Source organism: Cnephaeus nilssonii (genome assembly GCF_951640355.1).
Source record: "Cnephaeus nilssonii genome assembly, chromosome: 6".
Lineage (NCBI taxonomy): Eukaryota > Metazoa > Chordata > Mammalia > Chiroptera > Vespertilionidae > Cnephaeus > Cnephaeus nilssonii.
This window is the reverse complement of record NC_137077.1, coordinates 69,589,023-69,597,626: the sequence shown is the minus strand read 5'-3', so window position 1 is coordinate 69,597,626 and position 8,604 is coordinate 69,589,023. Positions and strand designations below refer to the sequence as shown.

The 8,604-nt window shown below is 42.2% G+C and overlaps 1 pseudogene across 1 annotated transcript; it reads right to left on the bottom strand.

Moving 5' to 3' along the window:
• Positions 1–306: 306 nt before the first annotated feature.
• LOC307101026 (large ribosomal subunit protein eL29-like) lies at positions 307–767 on the bottom strand (annotated as a pseudogene). Its single transcript has one exon. The product of its transcript is annotated as a large ribosomal subunit protein eL29-like (transcript).
• Positions 768–8,604: the final 7,837 nt, after the last annotated feature.

Sequence of the window (8,604 nt, the reverse complement as noted above, 5' to 3'; positions counted from 1 at the left end):
CCTAAAGAACCACAAGGTTGGTTCGAATGCTAAGGTTATGTGAAACTGTTATCATGAAGCATAATACAAATATCTTCCTTTGAGGATGAACTCCACTTCATGCTTGAGCCAAAAGTCAGAGTAAATGTCAGGTAAATAAAGCAGAAACTATTTTGGGTCATGAATAAGCAGTGATATATATTTTTTGACAGCTCCTGCCCCAGGTTTATTTATATAAATAGTACAAGAGGACACCAGCACCTTGCAGGCAGTAGTCTGGGGGGTCACACCAGTCCATCCATTCTCACACTGGCAAGCAAAAGGCCTCTATTCTGCTGCCTTCACAGAGGCCTGGGCACCTTTGGGAGCCTGAGCCTGTGCTGGAGCCAGAGCTGCAGTGACAGCCTGGGCCTTAGTTTGAGTCTTGGCCTTGGACTTTTCCAGCAGTGCCTGAGACCTAGGCAATGTGGGCAGGAGCACATTGAGCACATTTCCCAAGCTTGGGGTGAATGGTGTAGGCAGGTCAATGAGCTTGCAGCTGCCTCCCTTTGGGACCTTGGGCCTGACCTCTTTGGGCTTTATGAGGGCCCTGGTCACCTCGACACATGTACTCAGGGCCTTGGTGTTCAGGCCCTTCTTGTGCTTCTTGGCAAAGCACGTGTTCCTCAGGAATATTTACAGTCCATACCCTTGAGGCATTTATATTTTTGTGATCAGGGTTTCTTAGTGTCATTTCTGTGCCATTTTTGGGATTCATTGCACAGAGTGTGGTTCTTTAGCTTGGCCATATCTGCACTGACACCCATGGTTCTGGAAGCACCTGGGACCGGAGCAGTGATTTTTGAGACTGACTTTTTTTTTTTTCAACTTGTGTATATGTTCTGAAGGTAACTCATTGAGGTGACATTTTATAAAGTACAATGGCTTCCTGTTAGTTTGAAGATAAAATATCCAAAGATGACTTTTTTCAGGTGTTACCAATTTAAAAACAACCATACTACCAATACTAGTCATGAGTTATAAAGTGTGCTTTATGTATGATTTCTAAAAAATGACCAAGGATGAAAATAAGTGTTGTAACTAATTTTTACAAAGGAGTGAGCTGGTCCCAAAAAGTCCCAATGATCACTGGTATGAACTTGAACCATTTAAAAAGTGCTTTGTATAGCATTAGCTGGTGTGGTTCAGTTGGTTGAGCATTGTCCCATGCACCAAAGGGTCGCCTGTTCAATTCCTGGTCAGGGCACATGCCCAGGTTGCAGGCTCTATTCCTTGTGATCAGGGTGCGTATGGGAAGCACCAAACAATATTTCTTTCTCATATTGATGTTTCTCTCTCTTCCTCTCTCCCTTCCTCTCTAAAAAAAAATCAATTAAAAATATTTAAAAAAATAAATAAAAGTGCTTGATATAAATCATCTTATTTGAGCCTAATAACAACAGTTTACAGATAAGGAAATGGAGGATTATCTGTAAAATGATACTAGGCCAGTTGTAATCTTCTTGGGTCTTCGATTAGTCGCAGGGAAGAGTTTCCAGTCCCATAAATCCTGAATCTGAAGTCCTCCCATGCTCACACACATCTTCATTGCACTGATGAACTTATTAAAGCTATGTCAAGCTTGTCTCAGTGTCTGGAACTCTCTGAGCAGCCACATTTTCTCACCCTCTCTAGATGCCAGGGATCAGGGTTCATGACATGTTTTAACACATTGGGCTGTTTCATATCATAAATTTCCACCCAGTGACCAGGTGGCATGGTGACGAACGGATCCTTTGTGAGGGTCGGGAATGGGTACAGACATTTGACTTGGTAATTGCCGACCTCTTCCTTCGAGCTCTGGCCTTGAAACGAGGCGCCTGGCGTTGGTGCTCACACCACAGGCTAAACATGTGGATGAGGCAGGGTGTCCAATGAACTCCTGGGCCCCAGCTGCAATTCATCTTGCTCTGGCATGCTAGCGTCCCCCCAAACTCTCTTGTCTTCCTTTCCACTCTCATTCACTTCCTCCTTTTGTCACACACTCTAAGTGTCCACAGATGTCAAGTGTAGAAAAAGACATGTGGTGTTAATGCTTTAGTGCTGGCACAAAGGCACTTCCTGGGGAAGATATGGCCCCTCCCAGTCTGCCCATCTATATTTATCACTGCCCAGTGCTGATTCTTGATTCAAATAGCCTGACAACTTGTGAGCTGGCATGATGCCACCCAGGATATCAGTCAACGGGCCATCTAGCCGTATCAAGTGCGGCTGTTAAGGACAGGAATCCTGGCCAGGAATTTCTTAACTGTTGTCTGTGAAGAGGTTCTACGCATGTTGGCTAGGGAAAACTTCCAAAAATAAAAACTAGATACCGTGGCCATTTGTTTGGACTTTGTGAAAGAGTTATTAGTCATTGTGGGAGGGGACAGGATGGCAGAGAACACAGCATGAAATTAAATCTAATTAATCACTCTGACAGGCAGGCAAGAACTGAGCCCATTCTTCCCAGAACAATCATTGGAAATCTAGGAAATGGGGGTGGGGGAACCACTAACATTTAGCTGTACCAAATTGTGTTTATTTGTTGGGAAACTGGAAAGCCCAGATGAAAATAAGTGCATGGAAAGTAAAGAATGTACCAAAACATGAGGCATGTGCTCACTCTTTCTTAGAATTTAGATGGAAGAGAGTCAGAGTGATGTTTGTTTTAACCTCTGTAATTTACTTACTCCACATGATGTGTGCTAATTTAGACCTTCCAGATGGGAGATCATATTCATGGCTCTTTCAAGTTGGAGCTGTGAGTGGCTTTGAGGGTCATAACCCTTTGAAAGTTGTAAAGTCATTCATGGGGCATTTGAGTAAAACCAAACTCAACTCAATTCCTGCTTTTCCAGGAAAAGTTTTTTTGTGTTTTTTTTTCCCTTTCTATGCCTGTTTCTGAATCTGTTTCAAAGTGATAATAGTAATACAACTTCATGAGATTCTTGTGAAGACTAAATAAGAAATATTAGACATAAAGAGCTGCCTGGCAGCCCTGGCTGGTGTGGTTCAGTAGGTTGAGAATGGTCCTAAGCACCAGAAAGTCACTGGTTTGATTCCAAGTCAGGGCATATGCCTGGGTTTCAGGATTGATCCCCAGTAGGGGGCATGCAGGAGACAATGGATCAATTCTCATTCTTTCTCTCTCTCTCCCTTCTGCTCCCTCTAAAAATCAATAAAAACATATTTTTTAAAAAATATTAGACATAAAGAGCTGCTTGGGGAGAAACCAAGATGGCAGCATAGGGTAAACACCTAATTGTTGCCTACCACAACAATTTTGAAACTACAACTGGAAAACAGAGCAGACATCGTCCAGAACCACCAGAAAGCTGGCTGAGCGGATGCTCTACAACTAGAATAAAAGAGAAAGGGACGCTGAGCTTCGGGAGCTGTGGAGGTGCGGAGATCTGTGAGCACGGAGAGGGTGGGCAGCTGAATACATGACTGGCTTGCTCGAGGCGCGTGGAGAGGGCGGGCACCAAGTGCGCGGCTGGCTTTCTCGTTCGGGAGGAAAACAAAGCCTCCCTATTACACTGATTTCCAGCGCCGGTCAGCGAGAGGCCAGCCTGTCTGGCAGCAGGCAAAACTCGAAAGCAGCCTTCTCTTAGAAGGGCACAGCCATTGTAGCGGGATATGGAAAAGAAGGCCCTCTTAGGGCAGGGCTGACGGAAAATCAAAGCTTGTCTGCACCAACCTGAGACCCCGCCCCATCCAAGCTGAGCACAGAAGCCCTCCCAGTAGCTAGCTTTCTCATTCGCGAGAAAAACAAAACCTCCCGACCGCACTGATATTCACCTCCAGTCAGGGAGAAGCCAGTCTGTCTGGCAACAGGCTAAACTCAAGAGCAGCCTTCTCAGAGGTGCGCGCAGCCATCACCTTGGGACATTAGGGCGGGGCTGACAGGAAACCAAAGCTTGTCTGCACCACCCTGAGACTCCGCCCCATCCAAGCTGAGCACAGAAGCCCTCCCAGCAGAGACACTGCTGATACTCACAGCCAATTAGCTTGGAGATCAACTCCCCCCAGGGATACCAACAACAAGCAAGGCTTAACTACAACAAGACTGCACATACAGCCCACAAAGGGGTGCACCAAGAGGATCCACCCCAGGTAACTGGGGAGGCTGAGCTACTGGGCTCTGCTAAGACACCTAACACACAAAGCAACTCCATCAACTAAGGGAAGCAGCTAAAATGCGGAGACAAAGAGGCAGGCCACAATTAAAGGAAATGGAGGAAAGCAAAAGACTGGATATAGAGTTCAAAACCACGGTTATAAGGTTTTTCAAGAATTTCCTAGAAAAGGCTGATAAATTAAATGAGAACCTCGAGAACATGAAAAGGGATCAACTAGAAATAAAGCATACACTGACTGAAATAAAAAATATTATACAGAGATCCAACAGCAGACTAGAGGATCGCAAGAATCAAGTCAAAGATTTGAAATACCAAGAAGCAAAAAACACTCCTCTGAAAAAGCAAAAAGCAAAAAGAATACAAAAAGTTGAAGATAGTGTAAGAAGCCTCTAGGACAACTTCAAGCGTACCAACATTAGAATTATGGGGGTCCCAGAAGAAGAGAGAGAGCAAGATACTGAAAACCTATTTGAAGAAATAGTGACAGAAAACTTCCCCCACCTGATGAAAGAAATAGACTTACAAATCCAGGAAGCACACAGAACCCCAAACAAAAGGAATCCAAAGAGGACCACACCAAGACACATCATAATTAAAATGCCAAGGGCAAAAGACAAAGAAAGAATATTAAAAGCAGCAAGAGAAAAACAGTTAGTTACCTACAAGGGAGTACCCATACGACTGTCAGCTGATTTCTCAACAGAAACTATGCAGGCCAGACGGGAGTGGCAAGAAATATTCAAAGTGATGAATTGCAAGGACCTACAACCAAGATTACTCCACCCAGCAAAGCTATCATTCAGAATTGAAGGGCAGATAAAGAGCTTCACAAATAAGAAAAAGCTAAAGGAGTTCATCACCGCCAAACCAGAATTATATGAAATGCTGAAAGGTATTCTTTAAGAAGAGGAAGAAGAAGATAAAGATAAAAATTATGAACAACAAATAGGTAACTATCAACAAGTGAATCTAAAAACCAAGGGAATAAAAAATCTGATGAACAGTACTAACTGGTGAATATAATAGAATCAGGGGCATAGAAAGGGAGTGGACTGACAATTCTCGGGGGAAAAGGGGAGTGGGGGGTGCGGGAAGAGACTGAACAAAAAGTGTACACCTATGGAGGAGGACACTGGGGGGAGGGGTAAGGGCAGAGGGTGGGGTAGGAACCTGGTGGAGGGGAGCTATGGGGGGAAAAAAGAGGAACAATTGTAATAATCTGAACAATAAAGATTTATTTTAAAAAAAAACACAAAAAACGAGCTGCCTGGCAGTAAGTTCTCAGTAACTATTAATGAATATCTATTGATCATCGTGACTTTCAACCTTTTTTTATCTCATGACACACATTAACCACTAAAATTCTGCAGCACACCAAAATATATTTTTTGCCAATCTGACAAAAAAAAAGGTATAATTTCATTCACACAAGCTATTGCTATGTTGGCAGTTGTCATTTTTTAAAAATTTGACAATCTGAGGGGAATGAGGTCAGTGCTCCTGACTAAATAGTCAGGTATTGTATGTTTTAAAAATTCTTAAAGCACACCAGTTGAAAATTGCTGCCCTATGCACATGACTCACATAGGCTAGGAGTTTTTGTCTTTGCCTAGCTAAATGTTCTTGTGGATTTTTATGCCTGTTTTCTTTTTCCTGGTCTTGCAGTGGTGCGCTGAAGTCAACTTGTACTGGCTCACAAGAGCCTATTGTTAAATTATTAGGAATTTTGATATCTGCCAATACTAAATTGTAGATGGAAAGCAATATATCCTATATAATCAAGAGCTAATATGCAAATCGTCATCAAGCCCTTATGCCGTAACAGCTCAGACACTCAAGACTGGGGAGAGAGGAATGGGGACCAGCTAGGCACAAATGAGCTCGCGAGAGAGGAATGGGGACAAGCCAGGCTGCAGCCTGGGAGAGAGACAAGCCACAAGTCCCGCAATCCCGGGTGCCAGCAGCTGTGCCTGCAGCCTGGGAGAGGGACAATCTGCATGCCTCACAATCCCCGTGGTCCCGGGTGCCAGCGGCTGCGCCTGCGACCCGGGAAAGGGAGAAGCCACTTGCTAGGCGGTCCCAGGCGCCAGTGCCTGCAGCTATGGCCCAGCGAAGCCACCTGTCCACAGTCCCCTGCAGCTGCAGCTGACCCAGGTGAAGCCGGCCCAGGTCCTGGCTGCCTGTGGCCGGCCAGAGGAAGGGAAGCCAGAGTCCCATGTGCCTGCGACTGGCTGGAGGAGGGAATCCTGGGTCCTGGGTGCCAGGTGAGGCAGAGGCAGTTAGGAGTGATCAGGCCGGTAGGGGAGCAGTTGGGGTAATCAGGCAGGCAGGCAGAGGTGGTTAGGGGCAATCAGGAAGGCAGAGGTGGTTAGGGGCAATCAGGCAGTCTGGCAGGTGAGCAGTTAGGAGCCAGCGGTCCCAGATTGCAAGAGGCATTCGGACATCCCCTGAGGGGTCCTGGATTGGAGAGGGTGCAGGCCAGGCTGAGGGAACCCCCCACATGCACGAATTTCATGTACCAGGCTTCTAGTAATTAAATAAATTATACTTAAAATAAAGCTGGTAAGTACTGAAAACTCACCACTTGCTAATTATTTTACTGCACTTTACTATTATCTACATTCTTACGTTTATTTGTGTCTATTTTATCAGTATGATAAAAATACTGTGAAGAGTGAGCTACTGTGCATCTCTTTCTTGCTTGTGTTCAATGACATACTCTAGTGACTTGAAAAGTGGCTTGAAAACAGACATCCCTCTAGTGGCTTTTGTAGTCCATTGCTCTACAAAACTAGGCAAATACTGTAGTTCAAAACTTTTCCCCCAAAGAGCTAATTATTAAACACTTACCAGCTCACAACTGTCTATGATCATCTAAATATACAAGCCAGTTGATACAAAAAGAATTAACCATTGATTTCAATTGGTTCCTTTGGAATTTAGTTATTTTCAAAATAAGGTATTTATGTATACACAACCTAAATGGAACCACTTCCTACAGTCTTATAGCAAGTCTGTTTCAATTACTTATGGTACTTGTCTAAGGCCTATATTAATTTGAGGTTTTGACATTTTTATTGCTTTCTGTGAAACCATCTCCAAATTCTTAATCTCTTATTTTTCCTCAGAGCCCACTATCATATCTACTTTTACATATAGGCATTTCATAAATATTTGTTGAAAGAATAAAATATATTGCCACTTATAACTTTATCTTTATTAATTACTCACATTAAAAAGTTGGGTTAAATTTAAGTGAGGTCATATAAAAACTTACTCTGATAAACATTTTATGCTCTGTAGGAGTCAACTCTTAATAATGAATCAAACATACAACATATCTCAATGTAATTTTTTCATGAAGTAAAAGAAAATATGCCAAGCAACAAAATTTCCATTTTTAGTGAAATGTATCTTGTATAAAATGTGACACTTTAAAAACTTTAAAATTGGTATTCATTTATCAAACATTTGCTTTCTTTCTGGTTATTTATTTATTTTTTTTAGTATCAACATGTTTGCTTATTCTTGATTTTGGAAAATTACTAAAAAATTCTTAAGTTAGTATTATTTCTCTCCAACTATGTGGAGATAAGTTTTTAAATTAAAACATTAATGTGTAAGTGTGCATCAATGATGATTTGTCTTTAAAATAAATATTAAACCTAGTGCCTGGCACAGATTGGAAATGGAATGAAAAAAGGAAACAGAATGAGATTTACATTTAGAAGATTTGGATTCAATCCCTGATCATCATTTAAATGCTGTCATCTTGGACCAGATATCAGTTAGTCACCTGTAAATTTAGCATAATATGGGTATGTGAACATACCCTGGGTTGTGAGGACTATATGAGGGAGTCTGGCAAGTAGTAGATTCTCTAATAAATACTAATTTACTCTGGTATTATTTAGTGGTGAAATGAGTCCAGATCAACTGGTTATTAAAGAACCTCAGTATATGCAAGCAAAGAAATCTAGAAGACCAACCTTATTTGAATAATTCACTTCCTTAATTCTGTCTGAATAAAAAGATGTGTCCCCTAATTCAATAATCTGATTCTCCCTGGACTCCTTGACCTGACTTCCAAAGTCCTCCCAAATCCCTCTTCACTCTGCTTTTCCTAAGCTTCACTGGTGATCCAACCAAAATGCTCTATTCCAGCCATGCCTGGTCCTCTGTATACTTTGATTCAGCCATTGTTTCTCTCTTTTTTTTTTTTTACCCAAAATGTCATCCTCTCTACTTACGCATGTAGGAAAATGATAATATTTTCCATCACAATTATTCATATAGACTTCTTGGTGATCTTACACCAAGCATGTCAAACTCAAAGGCTAACATGGGCCAAATAAACAAGGTTTAAGTTTATGTGGGCCGCAAAAAAACAAAAGCTTCAATTTTCATAGAAATGTAGGTTTATTTCAGTAGAGACATGCTGAATACAAAGGGCTGAAATAAA